This window comes from Papaver somniferum, unplaced genomic scaffold, assembly GCF_003573695.1.
Source record: "Papaver somniferum cultivar HN1 unplaced genomic scaffold, ASM357369v1 unplaced-scaffold_77, whole genome shotgun sequence".
Classification (NCBI taxonomy): Eukaryota; Viridiplantae; Streptophyta; class Magnoliopsida; order Ranunculales; family Papaveraceae; genus Papaver; species Papaver somniferum.
This window is the reverse complement of record NW_020650637.1, coordinates 180,559-196,789: the sequence shown is the minus strand read 5'-3', so window position 1 is coordinate 196,789 and position 16,231 is coordinate 180,559.

The following is a 16,231-nucleotide window of genomic DNA, read 5'->3' as shown; positions in this document are numbered from 1 at the left end:
TTACAAAACTCCTAAGTTGTATCCACCCCTTGCAATATTTCTTGTTCAAAGCACAATTCCATTAGCTACATTTGTCACACAACATAACTCCTTCTAAAAAATGTATAATATGGTGACTCGTCCCGCACCTAGATAATAATATGGCGACTCGTCCCGCACCTAGATAATAATATGGTGACTCGTCCCGCACCAGTAAATGAAGGAGCAGTACCCTATATACTACAGATGGAAATTCTCATTACCAAACAATCAAATGGAAATTCTTATTTCCCAAACAATTCATAAAAACTAACAAGGCATTACAATTCCTTTCCAAACAATTGAAAGATTAAAAGAGTCAACGCTACTTTCGGAGTTTAAAATAAAACAATGCATGGAATACACAATCAGACTATGCATGAATTTGTTAAACATAAACTTTTGTAAAAGAAAACAACAATAATCACAAAAGAGCTAAATGTAAATTCCCACCTCTTTTGATGACAGGCCACGCCTACCTCGAGATCCACGATCCACTGGTTCATTATTTGAATCCATCGTTGTTAATAAACACTAACTGTTAATCACACAAGAAGTCTAAGAAACTAGCCAAAATGACTCACACAAGAATCATACAAGTCTAACTAATGGTTTTAAGCCTATTTATGACTTTACACATTTTATTTATCTATCTTTAGCAAGTCTAAAGTTTACCAATTCAATTAGGTTGGTTCTATAGTTCATTACCTAAGTCTTATGAATATCTACAACTTTGTAGAAGAAACCAACGGTCAATTCGGACCACAAGAGGTCCAAAACATCTAATTAAGAAAACAGGGTTCATCCTAGTCAACTAACAGTCACTAACGGTCAGACTGACGGTCAAAGGTCAACTAACAGTCAGCGTCTAAGTTAACGGTTTAAGGTCAGGTCAACTGGTCCAAGTCAAGTCAAAAAGGCTAACTCGGTCAATCCTAGTCAGGGTCAGGTCTGGTCTTGGCTCACTGAGCCGAATCTGAGTCAAGACGATTCAACTCAAACAAATACACTGAGTCAGCTAAGCCGACTGGGGTGACCAACAGACTAATTCTATCATAGTTACACAACCTCTACTAACTTGATTCTGTAAAATGTAACATTACACAAATTATAACTTCATCTATAACATTTCAACTATACATCAATTCAGAAAACTTCATAACTCATTAGCAAATACAAACTCAACACCTTTAGGTAGCAGAAGCAAGCTTCCATTGAGAATATCTTCAAGCTACTCATCCACCCCTTGCAATATTTCTTGTTCAAAGCACAATTCCATTAGCTACATTTGTCACACAACATAGCTCTACAATTACCTGTAATTCCACACTTGATCAGTACCCATAACTGCAATACACACCTCATTTATATCCCCCAAACATTACCAGTTACCGCTTCACTCATTCAAATACATCTCAGACCTCCTCCATGTACTGTGATCACAATTCAATCACAAATATAACCTCACATACACCACCACCATTTAATTCATCAACTACAACTCATCACAACACCACCAGACTCACCTGCAATCCAATTCCTCTTAACTCAGACTAATACTACATCTTCAACCCAACAACACAGTCACCTCCTAATAGCATCCCCAATTCCCTTCAAGTGCAACTCAATGAAACTACCAAATCCTACACATTCATCTAACTGGACCCATCATCATATTATACTAACACCATCCCCACACAAACCAGTTCAACATCATCACTATCAATTCAGCTCTTCACTGAGTAAAACTGGCAGCTTCATCACTAACCTGCAATACCATCTCAGAATTCACTCTCATCAACAACAACACTTAACACCTTGTAGTTAACTCAATTTATGGATCAACCCTTTTCCTTGTAACTTAAGATATTCTTAAAACCAAACTATAACTTCAATCCATACTCAATTCAAGTCCTAATTCCATTATCAACCATACAAACTCAATAATCACTATTGAATAATTACTGATCTAACTCAGAAAGACAAATTACCTCAATAATTTGACTTCAAACTCTTTTTCTCCAACTGCAGTTCAATCCATGAGCTCTAACTCCAAATCTATGTGAAATCCCAAATCATTCTTTTCCTAATTCGAGTTCACAGCATCAACCAAATCTTCAAATTGATTAAACCCACCTTTTAACCTCTTCTTATCAATCCTTAATCGAATTCATGAAACCAATTTCGCTGAAACCCTGATTATCTTCAATCTCGAATTAACATTCAAAACATCAATCAACTCTTCAATACTATCAGACCCATCCTTTAATTTAATCCCCTAAACTAACACCTTTATCTTCTGGTTCTTCTTCGAACTTCTTATAAAACAATAACTTTTGATTCACCAACAAAACAACTCTACAACTTCAATTAATCCTCTACCCATGATTCCTCATCTAACCACAACTCTGTTTATCATGTTCTTAATCATCACCAATGATAACTTCAAAAAATCTCAGAAACCTTAATTCTTCGATTTCAACCACCAGAAAAATTGTACTGCTTCAATTGAACATCAACCCTTTTAATCTTCATCTAACAACAACACGAATCACATCTCAATTCCATATAAACCCTAACTTCAGAAATCACATCATCAATTTACAGCAACAACTCCAACCTCTTCATCTCGTGCTTAAACAACTTCAACACCATCACCAATAATCAATATTCGATCTGCATCTTCTTTCCTCGATCTCAAAGCCACTAATTTGATTACTCAATCATCTCTCGACTGAAGAAGAAGAAAGTAGAAGAAAGAAGAAGAAAAGAAGAAGATAAGTAATTCCTCTCGATTTGGTGTAGATAATACCAAGGAAACGTGATAAAGGAACCTATTACTTGGATATGGGCAGACACAGTCGGTCTAGGTGCAAGAAGACTCTTTTTCCCTTCTCACTAATCTGATAAATTCTTCTCTGATTGGCACGTTCGAGTAGTCCATTTTGCGTAACTTTCCAAGATATACCCAACGGTACTAGTTTCGTATCTAAATCGTCGTTAGATTAATTCCTATTAATTAAAATATATATTAATTAATTGAGTCCTTAGCGGATAAATCATCACTTGATCATCTCTTGACCAGTCAAATAGCATTGACTAGCTTCAGGGTCTTTACAAAGCGCTCCGTCTACGATGTGGTCGGGCCACTTACTCATTGTATATAGACCATCTTTATTTCTTGACACTCTTATAACCTAAAAACCTGCCCCTCTAAATCCCCGTAAAGTATATTCACTTTTTGAGAAAAAGTGCGAACTTAATTTCTTTTTTAGTTAAACAGTTGTGTAATAAAATAATTTTTAAACTTTATTTTATATTTTACAATGTGTCAAAATATAAAGAGGTGCCACATACTTGAAGTATGTGGCCCGACCACATCGTAGCCGCTCCGAAAAGCAGCAGTCAGTTATAAGTCTGCCTTAGTACTCACACTGGATTGTGCTGAATCCTTATTCCTTTGCTTGCTTTTATTGTAAAGAACTACCGAGTTCGTTCGAATTCGGTCTACATATTGGCCTACCAAGTTTCATCCAAGACCAACCAAACCTAAAATATTGCAATGACTTACTAGATTGTAGTTTTTTTTTGGTTTTTTTTTCTGTCCTTCTTGTATTAGTTGTGAGATACCTTAAGTATACCATATTATTATCGGGTGACACTGTATATAGTTTGTGAAGATAATGCAGTTAACTGTTTGATCAATACTCCCTCTGTTTTAAAATAATAGGCTGATCTTACATATAATTCTCATTTACACATGAAACCAACCTATTATTTTAAAACGAATAGAATATAATATTTAGTTACTCCAGTGCCGCATGCTTTAGTATAGTTCACAAAAATCCCCATATAGTTCATAAATATCCCCATTTATTGACATTTAGTTGCGTAAATTATAAGATGGAAGTAACTAAATATGATATCAATATTTGAACTTCATATAACTTAGACCGAAAGCTAATTAGAGAATGAAGATATTAAGAAGGATATATTAATTAAATACCTTTAGTTTTGACACCCAACAAATATACCTTTAGACAACAATAAATATACCCTATCATTTCAAAACCTTATTCATTAAAATATAGATTACCTTAATGCTCTCACTTATAATATTATTTTTCATTTAAAAACCTTATCCCTTAACAAATTTCTTTCTTTATTACTTCACTGCCACCACCACCACCACTACCATTTCACCACTACCAGCATCGCCGCCACCACCACTCCACCACGGCCACCACCGCCACCACCATTCCACCACCACCACCACCGCCACTAATATTCCACCACCACTACCATTGTTGATGATGTCATCGTTGCTGCCGCCACCGCCGCCGCCGTCATCATTTCAAAAGAAATAACTATAATATATCTCAGTTCAGTTGTGTCAACAATGAAAGTTGACCCAAAAACCCAGAACTCTGGAACAATGTTTCCAGATTACAGTGTCAACAACCAAAGTTGATCTCTTTAAGTGGGATCAACAATTGAATTTGATCCCATTAAGTGGTATCAACAATGGAAGTTGATCCACAAAAAATGGGATCAACAGTTGGAGTTGACACCATTTGTATGAGTCTGTTTCCTGTAAAAACCAATAAACCTTCCTGCAAACTGACATATCCTAAAGAAACACAAGAATAACATTCATACAAAATAAATCCGGATGTATGTCATTACAAACATAACAAGTACAAACTTGTTTGAGGGTGAAAACGGTTTCTGCTGATTTTGGTAATTTCGCGTGTGTGGGTGAGAAACGAATTTAAACCCTAAACAATGTACTGCAAGGGAGTACTTTAGATTTGAGAGATCAATCTGTACAAATCCGGCCTAAACCAAGAAATGGCCGTTCCAGACTTGCTTCGGTTAAAAAGTGAAGGAGAAGGGTTGGTTTTCGGGAGGGAAGCGAAGAAAGTGTTGAGACCAGAATAGTTGATTCTGGAAGAGTAGTTGTTTTCTACGACTTGTATCAGAAATTGGGAAGCTAACAGATGGAAAACTAGCAAATGTTTTCTGAGTGTTGTATGCTCCTGACCTAAACTTGTTGTTCGGTGATGCCTATTTATACAAGTCGAAGTCAAACGTACTCTGGTCTCATTAAGAAATGGAAAACGGGTGAGTAAATGAGAGGAGGTGGTAACCGGTAACGCCTGAAATTGATGTTCCATAAAAGAAAGGGTTTCACCATTACTCCCTGTATATACTAACCGCCTCATCCTTATGACACTTTCTTATAACGGGCGTAGTGTACGCCGCACGTTGTAAACCGCCAAACCAATACCCAATGAGCATCCCTCAGTTTGTGACATGCGTTGATGTCTCAAGTGTTTTCATGGAAAACATGTAGCACGTTGTTGTTGTCTGGCAAGTTGAGCTTGGGAGACTTGCCGGCTCGGGGGTGACCTTCGACGGTCAAGATTTTGTATCTTAAGAGGAAAGGTAGTCGTTGATTATTGCAACCCTTAGTTTGGTAGCTAGTGGCATGAAAGCATGATCAGTATGGATTTAATATGGCCTAGTTTAGGCGCAACCAAAGTTAGGGTTTTGGCTTTGTTTAGGCGCGACCAAACTAGGGCCAAAGGTTGCCATGCGTTAGCTGGTAACCTTGGACGGCTAAGATCTGCACCTTAGATGAAAAAGTGGTTGCTGATTGTTGCAGGCCTTCGTCGTGGTAGCCGCATAGGGAAGGACGGTATGGCGTGGCGCAGCGAGGTGGTTGGCATGCCATTGGAACATTGCATGGCATGCCTTGGCGCGGTTTGGCGTGGACAAAACTAGGGTTTGGGGCCAAAGGTTACCATGCATTGTTTGACAACCTTGGATGGCTAGGATTCGCATCTAGGATGGAAGGGTGGCGGTTGATCGTCGCACTCCTTAGTTTTTGTAGACGCATAGGGAAGGCCGGCATGGTATGGCGCGACAAGGTCGTTGGCATGCCATTGGCACATGTGGCATGGCATTGCCCTGGCGCGGTTTGGCGTGGCCAAAACAAGGGTTTTGGGCCAAAGGTTACCAAGCGTTGTTTGGCGACCTTAGACGGCTAGGATTCACATCTAGGATGGAAGGGTGGTCGTTGATCGTCGCAGGCCTTCGTTTTTGGTATCCGCAAAGGGAAGGCCGGCATGGTATGGCGCCGCAAGATGGTTGGAATGCCATTGACGTGTGTGTCATGGCATGCCTTGGCGCGGTTTGGCATGGCCAAAACTAGGGTTTTGGGCCAAAGGTTACCATGCGTTGTTTGGCGACCTTGGACGGCTAGGATTTGCATCTAGGATTGAAGGGTGGTCATTGATCGTCGCACGCCTTCGTTTTTGGTAGCCGCATAGGGAAGGACGGCATGGTGGGGTCAAGTAAAGGTGCGGTTGGCTTGGCATGGTGGGGCCAAGGCAAGGTGCGGTTGGCTTGGGATGGTGGGGCCAAGGGTTTGGCATGCCATTGGCGCATGGTGCGGCTAGCATGGTTGGGATGCCTGTGCGCGGTAAACGTGGCTGGCATGGTTTGCCATTGGCACAGTGGTGCGGCTGGGATGTTTGGCATGCCTTGGCGTGGAGATGTGGCTGGCATGGTTTTCCATCGGCACAGTGGTGCGGCTGGCATGGTTGGAATGCCTTGGCGCGGAGACGTGGCTGGCATGGTTTGCCATTGGCACAGTGGTGCGGCTGGCATGGTTGGCGTGCCTTGGCGCGGTAGACGTGGCTGACATGGTTTGCCATTGGAACAGTGGTGCGGCTGGCATGGTTGGCATGCCTTGGCGCGGTAGCATGAGAATTAGGGTTTGGCATAGATGATGTCAGTCGATGTTAAGGGTTCTGCCGTGGAACATGTCCCATAAAAAAAGGTACCCCGGTAATTCTTGAGTAGGCATGTTGATTGATTCAATAAATGTGCTAATAGTCATAGTGACGTCATGTCAGTTGTACATTTTTACGATTTTAACCCTAAGCTAAAAACCACCATCAACATTAAGTCCCCTGCTTATCTCGGAACATGAGCATTGTTGCGAGGTAAGCATAAGATGGCGACATGCGAGGACAAAATCGAATTGACAAGTCGTGAAAAGATGGTCAAGAAGACCAGGCTAACCTTTTTCGAGAGGTAAGGAGAGTTCGTGATTCTCGTGTTGGAGGCCTTGCATAGATTCTACTTGTGGTGTTGTTGGCTAGAACGTGAAGTGGTGAGATGTAGATTGTCAGCTTGTAATGCGATCCGCAGGCGTTGGTCGGCTTGGAATGGGAGCCGCAGGCGTCGGTCGGCTTGGAATGGGAGCCGCACGCGTCGGTCGGCTTGGAATGGGAGCCGCACGCGTCGGTCGGCTTGGAATGGGAGGAAACTGGCTTCGGTCCGAGGAATGGTGGAAACTGTCTTCAGTCCACAGAATGGTATAAACTGGTTTCGGAACTTCGGCTGCAAATGATGGTGATGACGCTGGAACTTCGATTATCAAATGGTAGTGATGGCGCCTGGAAACTTTGTCTAAATTAGGTTTGGCATGCTGAAACCCTAATTAGCGCCCCTTACTAGAATCGTTGTAGAATTCTCGTACGAACTCGGATTTTGACGGTCTTCCCCTCCATCTGACCGGAAAAGAATATAATATCTCCTTACGAGGCAATATTTAGGTTTTGAGCTCGTTTAGGAGGTGAAAACGGCCCGACAGTAAAACTCAGGAAGAATTCAGGAGGGATGTTGCGGGCCCGTGGAATGATGTCGACTAGCTTCAGTTCCGTGGAATGATAACGACTGGCTTCAGTTCCGTGGATGGATGAGAACTGGTTTTGGAACTTCGGATACCAAACGGTGGTGATGGAGATGGAACTTCGGCCACCAAACGGCGGTGATGACGCCTGGCAACTTTGTCGAAATCAGGGTTTGGGATGCCGAAACCCTAATTATAGATCCTTACTAAAATCGTTGTAGAATTCTCGTACGAACTCATATTTTGACGGTCCGCCCCTCCATCTGACCGGAAAAGAATATCTTATCTCCCTTTGCGGGAATATTTAGGTTTTGAGACCGTTTAGGAGATAAAAACGTCCTGATAGTGAAACTTAGGAAGAATTCATGAGGGACATTGCGGGCCCGGGGTAACATAGTCGTGCCGAGTCATCTATTCCCGTTCATGGAGCAAGAAGGAAACTTTATTCTTTGAAAACTCTACAAACTCCGTCCATATGAAAAAGGGTATTGGCCTTCTTCTTTTTTTTGTCGCTCGTCCGGATCCGTGCTTTCGTCTGCAGTGTCTCTCCAGTGGATTCCAAAATTTACCAAACTCCATTGCATTCTTGGGACGGATGGATGTGGTTGCATTTTCGGTCCATCCTTGATTTTAGGTTGTTCAGTCCTGGACCTTCTGATCGCGATGACAATATATTGTGGATGCTTGTATGGTCGAAAACTTTCGGAGTCACTGGATGAAATAGATGAGTTGGGAGACGTTTCGTTACCGACGTGCTGCTATCAAGTCTTCAAGGTCTTTGTTCCAAGAGACATCCTTCGAACCATCTTTTGAATCTTGGACTATCGTATGGAATGAGATGCGGTGAGAAGTCCCCAGTTATATTTTTGTTAGATCTGATGGCATGGCCGAACATGTGAATGTATCTCTGTGGCGTGCTTTTGGAGTCTTCGATGCACGTGTACGGCTTTGTGTTGAGAAATTCCCGTGGCTCGTAAAACTTCGACAGTGATGATGTTGAAATCAGAAATAACCTGGTTGAGGGGAGTGAAAGCGTACCACGCTGGTAGTCCCCATATGTAGCCTACTTTCATTGCATTGTCATGACTCCATGTCCATGGGGTTTGATACAAGCTTATTGTATTCTTTTGGATGCGACGCTGGGATGCTCAGAATATCACATGGACGAAATATTCTGGATAGCAAAGAGGTAGAAATGAGAGAGTTATGTTCTTTATCGTGGCTTCCTCTATTTCTTCAAGAAAATATTTCAGTCGCGTTTCTGGAGTTATCTCATGAGTTTTTGATGGTCGTCGAGTGCGATGAGCAGTCCCCAGTCACATTTTTCTTTAGTTTCTGAAGTTGTTTCCCTCTAAGCAGGCTTGGGTTCCTCCGCGGCCTCGTAAAGTATTGAAGGCGTCTTATAGACCGAAAGGTGATGATATTCTTGCGTTGAACCCTTGAAGAGTAGATGACCTTGTTGTGGTTATGGCCTTTTGGTTGACTGTGTCTTATGAGCTTTGACAGTGAAGGGATTCCGTGTATATCCTCAGTCCCCAAGTATGGTTTACATGTTTTCATCTTTGTAGCGATTGTTGTTGTGGTGAAGCTCTGGCTGGTATCAACAAATGAGTGGTAACAGTTCTTGGTGGCAGATGTAATCAGAAGAGACTACATTGTCGTGGTAACAAAGTAGGTTGGCTGGAATTGTATGGGCATACATGTAAAATGATTGGCTAGATGCTTAAGCGAGCAAACTGTCAATTATCATGAGTTTTGGCGGGATGGATCAAAAGGCGGTCATGACTACGAAGATTGGCTGGCTGCGATCATGATCCTTGACATGGGGAGCGTGGTGGTACGACCCTTTACAGGAAGGAGTGGCGGCCCCGGTACGATCCTTGGCAGGAGGAAGCGACGTTGAGGCGGCTTCGGCTCTTAGAGAGGATGTTGAAACTTAAGAATCCAAACGCTGAAGCTTCGGCTTTGATCCTGGAGCAGTTTTTGGAGAGAATGCTAAAGCGGAGCGGCTGCTGAAGTGAACGTTGAAGCGGAGCCGCTGCTGGAGGACGTTGAAGCGGAGAGGCTGCGTCAATCAGTGTGCTCTCAAACTGTACACCCTTCAAGCGAACAGTGGTTAGGAGTCCCCAGTTCCATCTATCGTGCTTTCCAAGAGAGGTAGGGGTTTGGGAACGACTTCTTGGATGGAAATAGTTGTTTTCCTGACACAGCGCGGTTGAGGGATGCAAATATGTCTTGACGTTGCGCCTTGGTAAAATATAAAATCTCTCATAAATGTTCCACCATAGACTGCACAATTTTGTGGGAGAAGTCTCCCGAAATCATGCATCTCCTGTCGGGAAGAGAGTCTTTGTGAACTCAGGGGGATTGCTGATCTCCTTGCCTCGATTTTGGAGAAGTCGTTCATGATCTCTACGTGTGATGAAATTGGATTGCCGATTCCCTTCTATTGAGCGTTCAAGATCAACGCTGGAAGGATGCAAGCTGCTGGCGCTGGGAAGATGCAAGTTGTTAGCGCTGGAAGGATGCAAGTTGTCAGCGCTGGAAGAGATGCAAGTTGTTGGCGCTGGAAAGATGAAATTTGTTAGCGCTGGATGGATGCAAGCTGTTAGCGCTAGATCGGCTTGGAATGGGCGCTGGCTTGGCGTGGACGTTGGCTTGGCGTGGACGTTGGCTTCGCAAGGCGCTAACTTGGCATGGCGCGGTACCAATAAAGTGGGAAAGCATATTCCAGGTATGCACTCCAGCGTTTCTCTTTCAATTTGTTTTCTTGTTTTTCTTGTGTTGGTGCAAACCTTAGCCATAGGTATGCCTTCCGTAAATCTGTAGAAATATTGTTCTTCTAAACTGGTGTAAACCCTAGCCGTAGGGATGCCTTTCATAAACTTGTAGAAATAATTCATCGTAAACAATTCCACTTCGAATATCACCGTAGTAGCGTCGGCTACCTCATGAATAGTGGCGGGTAATCATTATTATGCAAAGTGGGTATGTACGGGTAGGTGACTGATTCCACGAACAACCGGGCTTTAGGGTTTTCCTCTTTTTTTTTGGTAAGTCAAACAAAGTGTCTGGTTCATGGTTTGATTTTTCTGGATTTTTGGGTTGATGAACAAGTGTTACCTATGAGGGTTTTGGATTATTATTCGGGATGAACTGTTTTAGGATGATGCCGCTTTTGGTTATGATTGTAACTGACACAAACATCCCAGGGAATATATGTCGTGAACGTTGCGTGTCGGTAGATGACATAGGATGCAACATAACATGGATATCGGTTTTATCATTCCCGTAAAAACTTCAAATAGTAAACCATGTATTTTGTCTAGGCAAGACTTACTCGGTTTTTTGGATCTGCTAACGAAAAATGAGTCAGGTTCAAGTCCGAGTTTTGTGGAAAGCACCGCGATTGTGGAAAGTCCCCAGTTGTCCCTGAGTCACTTGATAATCGAGTCGTCGATCCATGGGCGGATCGTTTGCTTTTAACCTCTAGGAAGTCCTCAGTTGCCCCTTGCGATGTCATGACTAGTAATCGGGTCGTCTGGTAACTAAGTCGTCGATCTCTGAGCGGATCGTATCGGGCCGTCTGGTAGATGAGTCATCGATCCCTGAGCGGATCGTATCGGGCCGTTTGGTAGCTGAGTCGTCGATCCCTGAGCGGATCGTTTGCCTCTACCATCTTGACGTCTGGGTCGAAGTATGAGATCGAGAATTCAAAATTGACATTGTAACCGAAAGATCAATCTCCCACTGTGGTTGCCAATTGTTTGAGGGTGAAAACGGTTTCTGCTGATTTTGGTAATTTCGGGTGTGTGGGTGAGAAACGAATTTAAACCCTAAATAATTTACTGCAAGGGAGTACTTTAGATTCGAGAGATCAACCTGTACAAAACCGGCCTAAACCAAGAAATGGTCTTTCCAGACTTGCTTCGGTCACAAAGTGAAGGAGAAGGGTTGGTTTTGAGGAGGGAAGCGAAGAAAGTGTTGAGACCAGAATAGTTGATTCTGGAAGAGTAGTAGTTTTCTACGACTTGTATCAGAAAGTGCGAAGCTAACAGATGGAAATCTAGCAAATGTTTTCTGAGTGTTGTATGCTCCTGACCTAAACTTGTTGTTCGGTGGAAATAGGTAATGCCTATTTATACAAGTCGAAGTGAAACGTACTCTGGTCTCATTAAGAAATGGAAAACGGGTGAGTAAATGGGAGAAGGTGGTAACCGATAACGCCTGGAATTGATGTTCCATAAAAGAAAGCGTTTCACCATTACTCACTGTATTTACTAACCACCTCATCCTTATGACACTTTCTTATAACGGGCGTAGTGTACGCCGCACGCTGTAAACCGCCAAACCAATACCCAATGAGCATCCCCCAGTTTGTGACATGCGTTGATGTCTCGAGTGTTTTCATGGAAAACATGTAGCACGTTGGTGTTGTCTGGCAAGTTGAGCTTGGGAGACTTGCCGGCTCGGTGGTGACCTTCGACGGTCGAGATTTTGCATCTTAAGAGGAGAAGTAGTTGTTGATTATTGCAACCCTTCGTTTGGTAGCCAGTGGCATGAAAGCATGATCAGTATGGCTTTAATATGGCCTAGTTTAGGCGCGGCCAAAGTTACGGTTTTGGCTTTGTTTAGGCGCGACCAAACTAGGGCCAAAGGTTGCCATGCGTTAGCTGGTAACCTTGGACGGCTAAGATCTGCACCTTAGATGAAAAAGTGGTCGTTGATTGTTGCAGGCCTTCGTCCTGGTAGCCGCATAGGGAAGGCCGGTATGGCGTAGCGCGGGGAGGTGGTTGGCATGCCATTGGCACATGTGCATGGCATGCCTTGGCGTGGCCAAAACTAGGGTTTGGGGCCAAAGGTTACCATGCGTTGTTTGGAAACTTTGGATGGCTAGGATTTGCATCTAGGATGGAAGGGTGGTGGTTGATCGTCGCACGCCTTCGTTTTGGTAGACGCGTAGGGAAGGCCGACATGGTATGGCGCGGCAAGGTGGTTGGCATGCCATTGGCACATGTGGCATGACATGCCTTGGCGCGGTTTGGCGTGGCAAAACTAGGGTTTTGGGCCAAAGGTTACCATGCGTTGTTTCGCGACCTTGGACGGCTAGGATTTGCATATAGGATTGAAGGGTAGCCTTTGATTGTCGCACGCCTTCGTTTTTGGTAGCCGCATAGAGAAGGCCGACATTGTATGGCGCGGCAAGGTGGTTGGCATGCCATTGGCGCGCGTGTCATGGCATGCCTTGGCGCGGTTTTGCGTGGCCAAAACGAGGGTTTTGGGCCAAAGGTTACCATGGGTTGTTTGGCGACCTTGGATGTCTAGAATTTGCATCTAGGATTGAAGGGTGGTCGTTGATCGTCTCACGCCTTCGTTTTTGGTAGCCGCATAGGGAAGGCCGGCATGGTGGAGCCAAGGAAAGGTGTGGCTGGCTTGGCATGGTGGGGCCAAGGCAAGGTGCGGTTGGCTTGGCATGGTGGGGCCAAGGGTTTGGCATGCCATTGGCGCATGGTGCGGCTAGCATGGTTGGGTCCAAGAAAAGGTGTGGTTGGCTTGGCATGGTGGGGCCAAGGGTTTGGCATGTCATTGGCGCGGTAGACGTGGCTGGCATGGTTTTCCATTGGCACAGTGGTGCGGATGGCATGTTTGGCATGCCTAGGCGCGAAGATGTGGCTGGCATGGTTTGCCATAGGCACAGTGGTGCGGCTGGCATGGTTCGCATGCCTTGGCGCGGAGATGTGGATGGCATGGTTTTCCATTGGCACAGTGGTGCAACTGGCATGGTTGGCGTGCCTTGGCGCGGTAGACGTGGCTGGCATGGTTTTCCATTGGCACAGTGGTGCGGCTGGCATGGTTGGCGTGCCTCGGCGCGGTAGACGTGGCTGGCATGGTTTGCCATTGGCACAGTGGTGCGGCTGGCATGGTTGGCATGCCTTGGCGCGGTAGCATGAGAATTTGGGTTTGGCATAGATGATGTCAGTCGATGTTAAGGGTTCTGCCGTGGAACATGACCCATAAAAAAAGTACCCCGATAATTCTTGCGTAGGCATTCTGATTGATTCAATAAATGTGCTAATGGTCATAGTGACGTCATGTCAGTTGTACAGTTTTACGATTTTAACCCTAAGCTAAAAACCAGCATCAACAAAACTAAAAAACATAAAAAAAAACATCCAACTAGTTTGAAACCTAAAAAAGATGCAAAAAAAGTTGTAGTGAATCAACTTCAACACATCAATCCCTTTCGTGCTAGAGCAGTGAATCAAAAATCTCTGCAACAACTAAAGTTTGACAAAAAAAAGACATATACGATCGAGTGAACTTGGCGTGAGTCGAACACGCATCATCTGACGCGGAGTCAGCCATGCTACCATTGCACCACAAATTCAACATTTGAAGAACTTAGAACTAAAAAATCTAACAACACCACCACTACCATTAGTCGAATAACAATACACAAACTAACAAGAAATTAAACCTTTTTTTAACATGATTTAAACTACAAGCACGACTATACTAATCCAAAGAAATTCTATCAACAATAGGAGTCAGTAGTTGATCCCATAAAAAATGCCGTCAACAACAAGAGTTGATCCCATAAATGGGATCAACAACAAGAGTTGATCCCCATAAATGGGATCAACAACAATAGTTGATCCCATAAAAACTAAAGTTCAGATATTTTCGACCATGAAACAAAACATCAACGAAAAAGATCAAAATGATCCACCAACAACCTAAAAAACTAAAAATCTAACTGCATACACAAACTTTTTGTACCAAACATGATTTAAACTACAAGGACGACTATACTAATTCAAGGAAATGATGTTAACAAATAGGAGTTGATCCCATAAATGGGATCATCAACTGTAGTTGATCTCGTAAATAGGATCAACAACTATAGTTGATCCATAAAACTGAAGACTGCTACAACTACACTTGCCACAATCACCACCACCACCACTACAACAACATCCACTACCACCAGTACAACACCAAATAAACACAAATCACCTAAATTTTACCAGTAAACAATTAAAACACAATCATATAGAAATTATTGATTTCGTTGAATTTTATTGAATCAAAATCACAAGAAATTTAAACTAGTTTAAAACTAAAATTGATTGTTTACCTTTCCATTTAATCTTCATGTCCATTGGTATTAAGATCACACCTATCCATCTTCAATAATCAATTTTCTTACCATATCACTAATTTCCCAGATTTGAAATTTAATGAAATCAAAATTATCAAATCTAAATATGAAGTTTATTGGTTCAAACGAATTGTTGTGAATCGGTGATAGATAGTTGTTGTTGATGATCTCACTCAAAGCACTCAAACCTCTCTCTTGAATCTCACTGGGAAAAAATAAACAAAAACGTGGAGATAGAGATGCTGATGATGGTAATGTTGATGGTGGTGGTGGTAATTAATGGCGTCGGAGATACATACGGTGGCTGCAATGAAGATGATGGTGGCTGATTTGATTTTGAGATCTAAAATTAAAAAATAAATAATAGAATCTATCAGGGATAAATCGAAACCAATTATAATGATAGATCTGTAGCTAATAATGGAGGACGTGGTGGTGACGATGGCGGCGACAAAGCTGGTCGTGGTAGTTGCAGAAGCTTCGGTGGTGATGGAGGAGGTGTTCTAGGAAGAGAAGGAAAAAGAAGTTTGGATATGAAAATAAAGAATTTTTTTTTTAAACCGTATTAAAAAAAGAAAGGTTGATATGGAAACAAAATAAAAAAAGGAAGGGTTAATGTGGAAACAAAATTAATGTTAATGGATCCTGATGGGCTTATAGATAGAGAGGGGTATTTTTATTGCATGATAGGGATATTTGTTTAACCCATTAAAACAAGGGTCAATTATATAATTACCACTGTTAAGAAGCGGGTAGCGGTCTGCTAGAAATAAAGAAGATAAAATACGGCCAAAATATAGTAGTCCTACGAATGTCATCTTGCACCAATTACAAAGTGATCACTACTGGCAGAGTGCTTACTCATATGGATTCCATTTTTAATAGTTTACTTGAAAAGATTTTTTTACCATCAATTGGGTAAGCAAAACAAAATTTCCAAGAAAAACTACTCTTTCATCGCATCTGAACAAATTTTTTCATTATTTCTTATTTTTCAGGTTGTTATTTTGATAATAGTTTAGTTGTTAATTTGTTATCATGTTTTCTACTCATCTACATCATTATGTTGATTTTATCTACTTTTTGGAGGTTTATTTTCGTTTTAATGACGGTTTTTGGTTTTTTGGTTGGGTTTTAAAATCAATAGTGATGCGCTCTCCAACAACGAAATCTTCGTCTTTATTGTCTCCAACGACGAGGTCTTCATCATCAATTTATCCGGCGACGAAATCCTCATCAGGGATTTCTTTGATGACGGAAGCTTCATCACTAGTTATAACAGATCTGAGCAAATCCTCTTATTTTGGGATCACATCTTTATAAAGAAGAAAAATAAACTAAATGGT